The sequence below is a fragment of the Salmo salar genome, chromosome ssa25, assembly GCF_905237065.1.
Source record: "Salmo salar chromosome ssa25, Ssal_v3.1, whole genome shotgun sequence".
NCBI classification, from domain to species: domain Eukaryota; kingdom Metazoa; phylum Chordata; class Actinopteri; order Salmoniformes; family Salmonidae; genus Salmo; species Salmo salar.
The window spans coordinates 22941988-22957327 of NC_059466.1; the positions used below are offsets into that span (position 1 = coordinate 22941988).

The 15340-nt window shown below is 43.8% G+C and overlaps 1 protein-coding gene across 2 annotated transcripts in view; it reads left to right on the forward strand.

Moving 5' to 3' along the window:
- LOC106586423 (uncharacterized) overlaps positions 1-15340 on the forward strand; it is a 77256-nt gene that overhangs the window by 13043 nt on the left and 48873 nt on the right. Inside the window, exon 1 of one of the 2 annotated variants that reach the window (XM_014173659.2) lies at positions 10916-11237. The exons of the other annotated variant lie outside the window; for it this stretch is intronic. The gene's annotated coding sequence lies outside the window, so the exon portion shown is untranslated. Of the gene's footprint in view, positions 1-10915; positions 11238-15340 lie in introns of those variants that run through there. 2 annotated transcript variants of the gene reach the window in all.

Here is a 15340-nt window from a genome sequence, read left to right on the forward strand (position 1 = left end):
TCTTTTTTCCTGGCTGGTGGCTAAACAGATCCTATTGTGTCTTGTTAAAACATCAGTCACAGCTGCATGAAGAGAGGGAGAGAGAAAGAGAGAGAAGGAAAGGGAGATGAGAGGGAGAGGGGGATGAAAGAGAGAGAGAGAGAGGAGAGATATAAAGGCAGAGGAGGATCCCCCTCCCAGACAGACAATCAACAAAAGCGCATCAGGCTAGGCAGGCCCGGGGCGGTGGTGCAGAGGGCGCAGCAGAGCACACACAAACACACACACGCGGCTGTTGTAGAGAGCCAATAATTACCATCACTGGGGTATTTAAAGACTATACAGCTGGGGCAACAACACACCACTAATGACTCACTGCACACTGATCTATAGCTGTTTAGGATAGTGAAATGGTTAATTAACACACATGCACACACACAGACACGCCCTCACGCACACGCAAAAGGCTTGTTTTCAGCTGTCCTCAGTTGTCAGGGTTTCCATCCGCGAACAAGGAGAATAAAAAGCCAAGTGGAAAATAAATGGCACTTAGTCAAAGAGGAAAGCAGCAAGGTCACCAGTCACCACTAAATAACATGCTAATACCCCTGCACTTACTGTACTACCCATGTTCTGCTGGGTCAAACAAAACATACCAGGCCTGTCTGTTGGGGCTTAAAGTGTTATTTGGTTCTGGGTTGCTGAGATTAGTTGGGGGTTAAACCTCTTAAAATGGGAATGGGCCTTTGACTACTGGTATGTATGAACTACACTGAACGAAAAATATAAACGCAACATGTAAAGTGTTGGTCCCATGTTTCATGAGCTGAAATAAAAGATCCCAGAAATGTTCCATACGCACAAAAAGCTTATTTCTCTCCAATTTTGTGCACAAATTTGTTTACATCTCTGTCAGTGAGCATTTATCCTTTGCCAAGATAATCCATCCACCTGACAGGTGTGGCATATCAAGAAGCTGATTAAACAGCATGATCATTTCACAGGAGCACCTTGTGTTGGGGACAATAAAAGGCCACTCTAAAATGTGCAGATTTATCAGGTCCTGTGTGGCTCAGTTGGTAGAGCATGGTGTTTGCAATGCCAGGGTTGTGGGTTTGATTCCCACGGGGGACCAGTACGGAGAATTTTTTTAAATGAAATGTATGCATTCATTACTGTAAGTTGCTCTGGATAAGAGTATCTGCTAAATGATGAAAAAAAATGTATCACACAGTGCTACAGATGCAGTTGGCATGCTGAACTGTTGCCACAGAATTGAATGTTAATTTCTCTACCATAAGCTGCCTCCAATATCGTTTTAGAGAATTTGGCAGTACGTCCAACCGGCCTCACAACCACGCCAGCCAAGGATCTTCACATCCGGCTTCTTCTGGGGGGCCAAGTGGCGCAGCAGTCTAAGGCACTGCATTGCAGTGCTAGAGGCGTCACTACAGACTCGGGTTTGATCCCGGCTGTATCACAACCGGCTGTGATCTGGAGACCCATAGGGCAGTGCACAATTGGCCCAGCGTCATCCGGGTTAGTGGAGGGTTTGGCCAGGGTAGGCCATCATTGTAAAAAATGATTTGTTCTTAACTGACTTGCCTAGTTAAATAAAGGTAAAATGAAATAAAAATGTACATTTACCTGCGGGATCATCTGAGCTAGCCACCCGGACAGCTGATGACACTGAGGAGTTGTTCTGTCTGTAATAAAGCCCTTTTGTGGGGAAAACATTCTGATTGGCTGGGCTTGGCTCCACCCATTGCTGCGCCCCTGCCCAGTCATGTGAAATTGACTGATTTCCTTATATGAACTGTAACTCAGTAAAATCATTGGAATTGTTGCATGTTGTGCTTATATTTTAGTTCAGTATAGTTTCCTGTCATGCTGTATGTTGTTTCACCGTCCATCGGAATTCCACTATGGCATTCCCATGCACATGCTATAGATTATTTTGTCATCACATGATGCCCCTGGTCCACTGACAGCCTTTGAAATTATGTCAATACCTTTTCTCCACAAGATTCAACCTAGCCTACAGTGCTAGGACCTGTTTGCATTTATAACACGCTATTAGTAAGATAGCTTGCAGACCAGCGGGAAAATATACCATTGTTGGTGTCTGACAGTCACTGCTAAAATATTATCTCCCATTAATTATCTCCCATTAATAAACCTGAGATTAGCCGTTGTGCTTTGTTCAATGCATGATTTAGCTATTTTCTTTGTTTCTTAAAGAACATTCAAGGTGGATGAAATCTATGGGTTTAGGCCTGTACCTATTTTGCGATACCTGTGGTAGCCTATAGCTGTTCTGTCATAATGAAAGTCCCCCTTGTGCTAAAAGGCAGACATATCACAGTTCACAGCTCTCTGCTTGGTAAAAGCTCCCCCTGTGTGCTCTCTCTGTGTGCACACATCATTGGACTAGCCATGAGTAAATATATAGAGAGGCTCCAGCTGTGCTCTTTCCCACCCCTGTGCCTCAGCCCTCTTATCCCCCCACCTCAGCCCTGCCTGCCTGCCTGGCTGGCTGGTCCTTCTCCCTGTCTATGGACTGGCTGTGGTTGAGTGGCTGGAAGGCTGAAAGGTAATGACTGATCACTCTTCTCTGTGGGGTGCCCGTGCTTGCAGCCTAGCACACAAGACCCAGCCTACAGACTACAGCCAGCCACATAACAGCAGTTCCAGTCCACAGCACTCTCTTATTTTAGGACAGTAGTTCACCAGGAATTCCCATCAGCTCCTCTGGTGGAATTAGCCGCTAGCCACCATTCACTGTACCATTATGACTGAGTGGTTTGAGGTTTGGCCTTAACAACATTTTAGAGGAAAGAACAAAGAAAAAAATCTCATACAACGAGCTATTGTTATTTTATGCCTATACTCCATATTTTTCAACTGTTGTAGAATATCTCCACAGTTTCTAAATGGCTCCGAAAGGTATTCCTCACAGAGGGAGATGCATGTAAGCATGCCGAGAGAGCAATCAGCACCCAGATGTGGAATGGTAAGGACTGTAAAGGCATGCAGCATATCTTATTTACCTGCACGGTTGAAGGCAGGCAGTGTGTAACCTACAAGCAAAGAAATACATTGTTGACTCCCAGTACAACAGGAGAACTATTGAGATTCAGGCCAGGCTTCAGACTCTGTCCATTTGTTGTTGAGTTGGGAGGATTATCCTCAATCGAGCTGAATCGTCATGCTTCTGGTTCTGAATCTCCACTGACTGTGTTTAGGTAAAAGGGTCGGTCTCAGTCGGTCAACATCCCTCCCAATGATAAGAGAAGCGTTCTGATGAAAGAATTCTAAGGCTCTGTTCTAAGGCTCTGTCTGGTTTAATAGCAGCCCTTGATAGTTGCAACTCACTGCACATGATCATTTTCAGAGACTGGTGAAGGAGTATAGTCAAACGGCTGGTCTGACAGACTGTAATCTCAGTTAACCCAGAACTAAAGTCTCACATAATTGGTCAGCTGCCCGATTAACTTCTGGCTCCATACATGTTAATAGAAGACATCAAGAAATGCTAGAATGAGGAGCGAAACCGGAACGAGGAGCTCCACCCTCTCTCTTTGCAAGTTATGGGCGAATGTCCCCTCTCCTTCCGAAATACGAAAGATGTGCCTAACACCTGCAAAATCGTGATTTTTCCAAATAACCAGAGACAAAAAACACCAGAACTACTGCTGGTCTTATCCTACACATCCCATTTAGTACCGACAGATTGTCTTGGTTTACATGCAGAATCTTTCCACAAGAGATTAGACAGACTGAAACAATGTCATTTTCTTTCTTTCTCTGTGGCTCCCTGAGGCTGGTGGCTTCTCTAGGACGGTAAATGACCATGCAACCTCTCAGAGTGGGGCATCCATGTTGCGTCACTCTCTCCAAAACAGAAATGGAGCCGTTCTGTCATGAAAAACGATAGAAATTCTCTCCTTATCTGGGGCTGAACGGATAGAGATAAAGGCTGTAAGCATGAAGCTCTCCAGTGTGTCTGTGTGTGTCTTGTGTTCAGAAAAATGAAACCCCATAGGCACAATATAATTCTGTGATAATGTACTGCCTGTAAACTCTCCCTGCCGTAACAAAGGAATATTTGTTTAATGGTGTTGTATTGTTTCTGCATATTAACATTATCACTTTTAAAACAATCATGGTTTTTATTCAGTTCATAGCGGCTTCTACCCTCATGGATGCTGCTCTTAGTTTGAGCTGTCTGAGTTGGAATACATTGTTGGTTTTCAGTAGTCAAGATCTGTTTCTCAGGAATGGGCTTTTTTTCTCAGGTGCATTTCCTAGTAAACATCCATGTGTGTCCTTGAGCGTTTTTTTTTTACTGTACTACTGAGTGTACTGTGTTGAGTTCTAGAAGCAGGATGCTAGAGAGGTATGATCAAGTCATCAATGATACTTGTTGTCCTCTTTAGTATGACACATCATTTAGGGCTGAGATTATGGTTTCAAAAGCAATAGGATGGACATGGACCACAGTGCAGGGTTTTTTCTGGATTAAAATGGGGCTTAGGTGGTGGTCGTGGCAGGGCGTGGGAGTGGGCGTGGCAGGGAGTGGGCGTGGCAGGGTGTGGGAGTGGGCGTGGCCAGTGGCGCGGTTGGTAACCAGAACTTTTAGATGCCCTCCTCTTGGCCGCAGAGACAAAAGGATGCTGTTTTAAATCGAATTTCCTGCAATTATACTCATTTTGTGATGAGGCGCAGAGAAAATTGTACAGTTTTAAGTATGGTTTTAGCAGTTTAAGTTTACACTGAAAACGTTTTACGGACCAAGATAAAACGTAGGCGGCCCGCCCAAGACTTTTCTATGCAGAAAAAACCCTGCAGTGTCTGTAATGGACTCATCCTTGCCCGTTGCCTTCATCAAACCGTTGTGAGCCCAGCACAATATCACTCAGGAGCCTTGAGCACACTGAATATTCTGCATCATAATACTCCCATCTTGGTGGCTGGATCTGTGATGAAAGGACTTCTCAAGGCTCCCCTGACTTTGTTGTGCTAATATTGATGGTGCTTCCTTACTATTACCATAAAGATTACTGGGTTGGTTTGAGTTCCAGCCCCTCAACACACACACACACACACACACACACACGCGCGCGCACGCACGCACGCACGCACGCACGCACGCACACGCACACGCACACACACACACATGGGTCAGTGGGTCCTTAAGGATGAGTGATTTGGATTGATAACCAGCCAGGTCTATTTGCTGTGCAGTGACACTCCTTATAGGTGAGGATGGAACAATATCGATCTGGTTGTGATGTGATGACCCTCGTCTGGGTATGAGGGGCTAAGCTCCTCCTGGCTGTGAGAGGATGATCCATGGATGATTCCATTGGCAGTTTGTCATCTGTATCACCTATTCAAAGGCTGCTTCACCTCTGTGTGTATGACTTGTTACTGAGGCAGATGCATGGACACACGCACACATGCGAGCACGCGTGCTCACACACACACACACACACACACACACACACACACACACACACACACACACACACACACAGACAGATGCACCATTCCATTCGTAGACATCATCAGTGGCTTAGGGCCAGTATTTAATATATATCTGGTGAGACAGTTGATTAGGCTTCCCAATGTAATTGTCAGCCAATTTGCAGATGAGTGAAACTCAATCATAATATTGTGCCCTGTAGAGAGGATTAACCATGCCATGTCATTTCCCTGTAGAGATTGTCAGGTCTGGTTATTTTCAGTTTTCCTAGTCGTAGTAATAACAGCGCTTCTAGCCACCAGAGGATATGTATTTGTATTCAGATATAAGCCACTGGTAGCCACTAGCCTAGCCACTAGCCTATAATTACCTTACAGCAGTGGTATTACCTGACTGTGGTATCAGCCAGCTACTGATTACTAGTATAGTGAAAGGTAAGCCATGAATGCTTCCTTTAGCGGGATCATATTCCCAGACAGTGTACTGCAGAGAGATAGAGACGATGGATAGATAGGGAAATTGGATTTCATGGGTTCCCATCAGGAGAGTTGCTGATTTGATGTACTCTACTGCTGCTGTTGCTAGCAGCGTGATTGTGTTAGCGTGCTCCCTCGACATGCATAACATTTCATCAGGACCCCAGACCTGGCCGTGCTAGGGATCTGCTGTAGCTACAGTATGCAGGGAGCCAGAGAGTCATATTATGCACAGACAGACTCAGAGGATGTGTCCCAAATGCCACCCTATTCCCTACATAGTGCACTACTTTTGACCAGGGCCCTATAGGGAATCGGATGCCATTTGGGATTAAGCCAGAGAGCTACAGTATGACCACTAGAGCCACCATGTTGCCAGGGGATATAGGTTACAATACTGTCTGTGGCTCTATGCAATGGATGGCATGTCCCTGTCTCCTAGTAAAATGTGTGGTGTTGTTAGTGAAAGCCATCATCACCCACAGTAAGAGTAAAATGGAAAACACTAACCTAACCTAGCCTTTATTCTTATATTGACCTGTGTCAATAGATCATTTGAAGAGCACAACCAATAATGTGACTATATAAATGTATGAGCCTGTCCTGTTTTGTATCTATGTGTGTCACTGTGTTCATTGTGCATTGTGTCTGTTCATCACTCAATCGATTGTCTCTCTCTCTAATTGACTGATCATAAAATACTCTAACAGTTGCCAAGCACCAAGCCCCTGTTATCCCTGTCCTTCTCCACAAAACAAATCAGTAGAGGACATTTTTTACAACGTCCGGTGGTCCTGTATTTAGGTATCCCCCTCACTAAACAAACATTTAGCTTCAGCGAGGCTACAAACAATGCATTGTTCCTCTCTAGGGGGTATCACACAAGTAGCCATTGTGTGGTCCTGAAAGTAGCAGAATGCAGCGGAAGGGATGCTCTGTTAATTTACACAATGTGACTGTAAACACAGTGCCTATAAAATGGTTCCTCTTCCTCTCTGTAGTACGGAAAACGTTTATAGACGGTGGTGGTCTTGAGGAGACTCTTATATCCTGTGTGTGTGGTGGAATTAATGTATTTCCTGATGTGCTCATTGGTATTGTGTTGGGGGGAAATCCCATTTTCCATGCTGCATTCTCACAGCATCATGGGCTGCTAACGTCATCCACCTGAGAAAGAGATGGGCCACCCATAATTCAGTATTGTTCTCACACTGTGCCAGGCCCTCCTTCACCCCCTGAGTCATTTACCACACTAAATATAGTATCCCTAAAGAAAGTGACAGCGCCACACAGTTATTTTCTCTCTCTCTCTCTCTCTCTCTCTCTCTCTCTCTCTCCCTCTCCCTCTCCCTCTCCCTCTCTAAAAGACTGTCCGTGACTCAAGGCCCCATGCATTATTGAGTCCGGTGGTGGAGCCCTCATAAATGATATATCTCTGAGTCACTGGCCGGGTGGAGTGGGGCAGCGGACGCAACGTCCCTAGACTCAGCCAAGAGACCACATTCAGCCACCCAGCTAGCCAGCCAGCCACCTAACCAGCCATACAGGCAGTCAGCCAGCCAGACAACCAGCCACCTAACCAGCCACCTAACTAGCCATATGGGCAGTCAGCCAGCCAGACAGCCAGCCAGCCAGCCAGCCAGCCAGACCAGAGAAGATAAATCTTTCTCACCCCAAAGCTGAAGGCCACAAACGGGCATGTCGCCCTGCCAACCTTTCTCCTTCAGTGTCATGTATAGTGATGTGTTTGAATTTAGTGGGCAGATCAATAGGCATTTTATACACATTTTTCAATGTCAAGCTTTTACACTGTATTGGCTATGCAAATGAGGTGTGGGTGGGACTACTGTGTGTTGATGGTTGGTTGTGTTAAGTGGTTTTTGATAGTATGAATCTCAGGTGATTATTTGCAATACATAATCCCTCTCTCCTCCTCCTCCATGCCACCATCGATCCCCTGACCTGTGACCTCACCAAGCCATAAGCCGTTACACCATAGAAGCATTTGAACAGTTCTGCATTATTTGTGTGTGTGTGTGTGTGTGTGTGTGTGTGTGTGTGTGTGTGTGTGTGTGTGTGTGTGTGTGTGTGTGTGTGTGTGTGTGTGTGTGTGTGTGTGTGTGCTCCCAGCCTGGCTTGGAACAACCGACAGAGGAGGGAGTATTTTGTGTATGCAGCACCCCCTGGGGAGATAGAGGGTGGCCTGACCCTGTAGCTGTGTTGAGTGCTGATAATGGATAGGCTGGAGGCTGAAGCCAAGGCTTCTCCTTTCTACATCACTAATGTATTACTGAGAGACAAAACCAAAACAAGGAAGCGGAGTAATTGGTGTTTTAAAAAGGTCCGATGGTATTGAACAGGGCTAGTTCAGTAGAGATGCTCTTTTGTTGCTGAGAATTTTCCTGCAAAGTAGGAAATGCAAACTTGTATTGTATTTGAGATTTAAAAAGGCTTCTAAAGTTTGTAATTTCTACTTTAAAATGTCGAACTTGATTTGCCCTAACAAAAAAATTATCAACACCTACAGAACATTCATTATTAATTCATTATAATCCACATAATAATTCACATTTCCTGTTGCTGCAGGATTATTTTCCTGCTGTAACAAACTGGCTCAAATGAAGGTCCTACATCTGGAGATTGGTATAGGCAAGGGGCACTACTGTTTCTCAAATAGGTGTTGTGGTACCCCCAAACACACACACACACACCCACCCACACACAGTCCCCCACCCCCTGGCTATCACCCATTTGACCTTATGTCTTTTGCTGTTCAGTTTCACTGCAGGCTCTGGGAGCTGTTGTTCCCATAGGAAACAGGGCGGGTGCTTGGGTCATAGCTGCTGGAGGATTATCCCTATGGTCCATATGCCCTGTAACTGTAATAGGCTGTAAATACCAAGCATCATCATAGAGTAGTTACTAGAGCAACCTGCAGGCTAAATACCCTCAGTGAGCTGACACTGACCCCTGGGAATGCAATGCATCAGAATGCTCTAGCACCATCCCTTGATTTTGTATATTTTCATCTGAAAACAGCAGTGAATTTATCCCTTCTGGACATATGAGATGAATTCTAGTACATAACATTGGTCATCTGTGGCTCAGTGGGTAGAGCAAGGCATTTGCAATGGCAGGATTGAAGGTTCAATTCCTGGGACCAACCATATGTAAAATTAGGATAAAAAACCCTGTTTGAGGGCATGTATTTGATCAGTTCTGACTTCACCAATGTCATATTTGTATTATTAAGATAATAATTGATTTCAGAACAAATGTCCATGTAATTTATATAATAAATGCTATTTATTACATTCATTTGTTTAGATGAATTTAATTCCATTTTGGTTAATGAGACCGATTAGTGCTATTCAGGACACATTGTGAATGAATGGGCAGCTTTTATTTAGCAACGGTCATCAAAATTGTTAAAATGTTTTCAAAACATTTCTAATAAATGCAACAGTTCGACAATGGATGAAGATACTCCAAACTTTTTCAATTTTAAAAATCGATCAGATCTTTAGTGAATTATAGTACATAAATATTTTACTGCCACGGACAAATAATTAATGGATTTCAGAGATTTTGGTGGAAATTCATGTATTCAATTTATTGTAAAATATGATTTTCCTTTTCTTAGAATTCATTCATATATACATTTTGTGTTAAAATAAAGAAAATTACAGACCAGGGTCCCAGGCGGTTTCACAACCAGCCGTAACCGGGAGTCCCATAGGGTGGCGCACAATTGGCCCAGCGTCGTCCGGGTTAGGGGGGGGTTTGTGGCGGGCCGGGCGCCTGCAGGCTGACTCTGGTAATCAGTTGAAGGGTGTTTCCTCCGACACATTGGTGCGGCTGGCTTCCGGCTTAAGTGGGCAGGTGTTAAGAAGCGCGGTTTGGCGGGTCATGTTTCGGAGGACGCATGACTCGACCTTCGCACTCCCGAGCCCGTTGGGGAGTTGCAGCGATGAGACAAGATCATAATTGGATCGCAATTGGATATCACAAAATTGTGGAGGAAAAGACGGTAAAATCCCCCCCCCACACACACACACACACACACACACACACACACACACACACACACAATTTTTTTTACATTATTTTTTGTATGTGCCTAATTTGCATAAACACACTGGGTGTACTTATGTATATGAATGAATGCTTGCTGTGTCTAGGCCTACCTGCACTCACCTGCGCTGTCAATACTGTTGTTGTCACGTTCTGTTGCATAATTCAACAAGTGTGTCAATAGCAGGATACCCTCGGAATAAAAATGAACACGCTTGGGTCTATATTAAACACATCTATACATACTTTACATTGTTTGACAGGTCAGTGTACTGTTTAAAGTGTTTGACAGGTCATTACAAATATTTCCGCGGTCGTAACATTAACATGAAAAAACGACAGGCGCAAGCAAGAGTAGGAAAGAGTCGCAGGAGTAAAATGAAAGCAATCAATCCAGCGAGATTTAAATGACAAGTGGATATTGCACCTCTCAAACAGGAAATAGATTGATTCATCCTCAGATGGGCGGGGCATGTGTGATGCTACTTTATAAGTCAGGTCCTTGTTACATCACTGTCAGGCTGTGTGATTAAGGAGAATGAACAACAGAATTAAAGGACTCTGTGGCTCAGTTGGTGGAGCATGGTTTTTGCAATGCCAGCATGGTGTGTGCAACGCCAGGGTTGTGGGTTCGATTCCCACGGGGGGCCAGTACCAAAAAAATATATTAAAAAAATGCATGAAATGAAATGTAGTATTCACTACTGTAAGGTGCTCTGGATAAGAGCGTCTGCTAAATGACTAAAATGTAAATGTAATGACACAGCGTCCATGCCTTATTATGTTTGTTTGTGTGAGACAGACAATGTGTGCACACTGGGGAATAGAGAAGGGGAAGTACCCTTTTAGACCCCCCAGTGAGTTGGACATGTGTGTTTCGGAGAGAAACCGAGAGAAAGAGAGTTAGACAGAGAGAAAGCGAGAGAGAGGACTAACAGAGAGGATAAAGAGGTTGAGTAGAAAGCACCTCGGCACTTGAACAGGGCTGCTGCCTGCCCCGCTTCCCGGTTTCCATGCCGACGTGGAGGGTTGTGCAGTTGGAGCATGCTCAGTAGGGCTCCCTTCCCTTGCCTGTGACAATAGCCAGGCAGAGAGAGGGCTGGAGTATTCACACACACATACACACACGCTGCTAGAGGAGAGAGCAGAGGAGAGGGTGTCTGCCTACCTGCTGTACTAAACTGAACTCATAGGGACGGCTATACGCACTTACAACAAAGGTGGGTCTGCAGAGCATCATGTCTCTCATGTTTTATACATGTTGTGTAGTATTTATCTCTTTCGTGGGAAAAGGACTGGAGAGAAAACTAATGATAGTTGTTGCTGATGAATGGGCATTTTGCTGAATACTCTGTCATGGTTAATGATTTGAGGAATGATTGTGTGTACTCATTATGTAGTAAAAAATACATATAGTTTTTTGTGAGCAATCTGACTGTGTGAGAGTCAGACTTCTGCATCAGTAGGCTGTTGATGGTCTGTAGGGGCCGTACGAACATGCAGCTATGTACAATATCCAGAGTGCTATTGTTGGCGTGAAGTGCACATTTTCGTTTTATTCTGAATGACTATGGTAAGCATAGCTTAGGGAAAGCATATCCTGCAAGGTGTTGTGTTTTTAAGGCTGTATGTATTTGAGAGATACTTTAAATCAATTATTCATCAAGTAACGTTGAATAGGAAACTCCTCGGATGACACATGGTGAATTGTCTGCTCTGCATGTAACACAGTGCAACCTCTGTGTTCTGTACTGTACACACTTCTGACAGGACTGGAGACGAACACGATTTACATGTTTGCTTATTCAGAACAGACATCAGATGTCAGCCTTTAGCCCTGTGTGTGTGGGTGTGTGTGTGGGTGGGTGGGTGTTTTCATGTCCTTCCACTCCGGTGAGCAGAAAAATGCTGAATATGAGGATTTTCATCCAACACCCCTGTCACATGACTGGTGAAGGGTTGGGCGATATTTGGGGAGACCTCTTGCTACTCCAAATATCCTGATTTTCGATATAATCGTTTTGCGCTGTTAATGACTAGATCGTTCTAGACTGCTTATTTACGGTATTATAGTTGCATTCTTATGAAATAATCTTAGTATGCTGAAAAACTAAGGCTTTGTTAATTCATTTAGACTTCATTTGAAACATATTGATACAGCCTAGCAGATAAAACTGCACAGTCTTTTATTTGTGAAGTTCAAATAGAGTATAGTCTTGCACATCGCGATATATCGTCAATGTCAAATATCACAATATTCTATTTAATCATATATCGGCCCAACCCTAGACTTGTGTGTCGTGAGAAGGACCTTTGCAGTCACTGACCCTCTCTGACCCTCTGATGCTTATGTTGTGGCGGAGCAAGGCAGATGCAGGGCCCAGGGTCATAACCATAGACATAGCAATAGAATTACCAGTCATTCAGTGTACCCAGGAGTCAAATTCCTGTGGTCTGAGGGGCATTTTCCGTTCTAGTAATTCTATGTTTATGGTCCTAACACTGGAGGGCTGGTCTGTTATTCCATTATACTGTATGTAATCTCTCATCTCGCTCCATTTCTGTCCGGCCCACATGGATTGGGATTAGTCACCCGGCCTCCCACCAGATGATTTGGGCAAGCACGATGGGAGGATCGATGGTGTGTTCATGTGCACTGGATCGTATCATGGTCTCATCTGGTCTGGGCTGCAGCCTGCAGAAGAGACAATGCTGTGTCTATGGGCGCTGGTCAAAAGTAGTGCACTACATAGGGGAATAGGGTGCCATTTGGGATGCAGGAATTGACTGGTTCTGTCTTCTGACCTCAGTCGCACCAGGACGACCAGGGAGCAGGGAGCAGCCAGAGGAGAGGAGGGGAGAGGAGGAGGTAGCAGAGCAGCAGTCAGAAGCGTTAGGTGTCAGCTACCAGCCATGTGGGTGGAAACAGCACAGCATGCCAGCTCCCCTGAATATTTCATCTGCTGAAAGAGAGACAGAGAGCAGGAGAGAGACTGGGAGCAAGAGAGAGAGAGAGAGAGATAGGGGAGTGAGAGAGCAGTAGAGATAGAGAGAAAGTAGGAGAGAGGTAGAGATAGATGGAGAACATGAGATGGGGAGTGGGGGTGAAAAATAGAGGGGAGAGTCACCTCCCAAGAAATTGGAAAATATTTATTTGACTTGTCCAGGTTTGTACAGTTTCCGTCAGAGCGAAGAAAATGTAGTTTGTGTAAAGGGTTCGAGACCAACCAGGTTCAGATGGGGGGGGGTAATCATTTTGATTGTCACCAGTCAAGACTACTAACTAGAGGATATCCTAGAGTCATTCACAAAATATGGCTCCCCCACTCACTACACTCACTGTAAAAGCAAAAATGGCACTTCTGCTACCTGCTAAAAAGATTGATTTTTTTCAGTTGGTATATTATGTTTTTTATTCAATTATAATGGAAAGCCCCACGATGTTAGCTACAATTGAAGAAATCAGATGCACTAATGCTGAACATGCTTCCAGGATGAGCAGGATTTGTCACAGCTCCCAGGTAAAAATACTGTACTGCTATTTTTGGCTCAGTAGAATTAAAATAGCAGTAGACAGTTCAGGCTGCCAAATGTCATTCCTAAACAGTACAGCGTGTTGTGTAGGACTTTATGTGCCTCTGAACTGTCTGTCTCCCTGCCACCCAGATATGACAGCAGGTCCATATCCCTCCTGTGCTCTGCTGTGCTGGGTCTGTCTGAATGATAGTGATTGTAGAGCTGTGAGGAGTGATAGACAGCTATGTGTTCATCACACCAGCATGAGTGAGAGAGAAAGAAAGAGACCGAAAGAGAGAGAGGAGAGAGAGAGAGAGTTATACCCTTTACAGACAGACTTTACAGTATGTTGCCTCTAAAAAAAAAAATCTGCCAATGTTTTTTAGAGCCCAATTCATACAGTCCAATTTACCACATTCTTACCAGTGTAAGTCTTTTATATCTCCCGCGCACATGCTGGCGCGTTTAGGATTGGGAGTAGATAAATCCATTGAATAATCTATTGGGCTCCCGAGTGGCGCAGCGGTCTAAGGCACTGCATCTCAGTGTAAGAGGCATCACTACAGTCCCTGGTTTGAATTCAGGCTGTATCACATCCGGCCGTGATTGAGAGTCCCATAGGGCGATTGGCAGGCCGTCGTTGTAAATAAGAATTTGTTCTTAACTGACTTGCCTAGTTAAATAAAGGCTACATTTCCAATCTAAATATACCATCACAAAGAAATCCATTATTCATTTGTTTTAGGCAGGTCCTAAGAAACATTATAAGACAAATAAAATATGTTTTCCAAAGAATAGAATTGCATATTTTGAATGTGATGCTGTTACTGGTCTGTGCAGCCTAGAAGCTAAATGGCTGTGCCATGCACATGAAATCAATACGTATTGTGTTCAATAAACAGACAAGACACACAGGATCACAGTCAACACACATAGAGGCTATTTAATAGTAGGCTAACAATATAATGAAATATACAGAATATAATACAAATAATAGAATGCTAAATAGAATTATAGCATGCTAAATGTTTCTGATCAGTGACAGATTAACACTTGATTTAGGCTACATTATAGCATGCTAAATGTTTCTGATCAGTGACAGATTAACACTTGATTTAGGCTACATTATAGCATGCTAAATGTTTCTGATCAGTGACAGATGAGCTATACCACCTCCACTTATTTGCCCAGACAGAAACCCATTAACCAAATAGCCTATACAGACAGAGATTCAGTGATAAAAAATGACAAAGATTGATTAAGTAAAGTTACAGGTTTTGGTTGGGAGTAGACCTAGGATACTAAACAACTGTGAGTGAAGAGCAAAATAATCCACTTGTTAAGCTAAATAACATTCTGGCTAAGTGTTCGGATCACTAGCTAGGTTTCCATCCAATTGGCAACAGATTTTCATGTGACTATTCAAAAATCAGCATAAAAACAACATGCATATTTCCCCACTCATTTGTTTCCTTCCATCAAATGGACTTGTAGCAGAGAAAAAGCTGTGCGTGATGACATAGCGCACATAAAAATAACTTTTGCGGTTAAATTCCCATGTACTGAATAAAAAAATACAAGTTTAATGGGTTTCCATTGCATTTTTAACTCTACTCATGGTTGTCTCATAACAAAATGGTGTTATATAGTGAGTGTGCCTAGTCTGGTATTGGAACATAACTTTGTTCATCTGTAGCCTAATAAACTGCTTGCTTTCCGGAAAAGTCGTAGTGGGAGGGCCACACAACATGTCATCACGTGACTCCAAGTTTACGTCAAAATGATGGTTATTATATTAATATTTGTC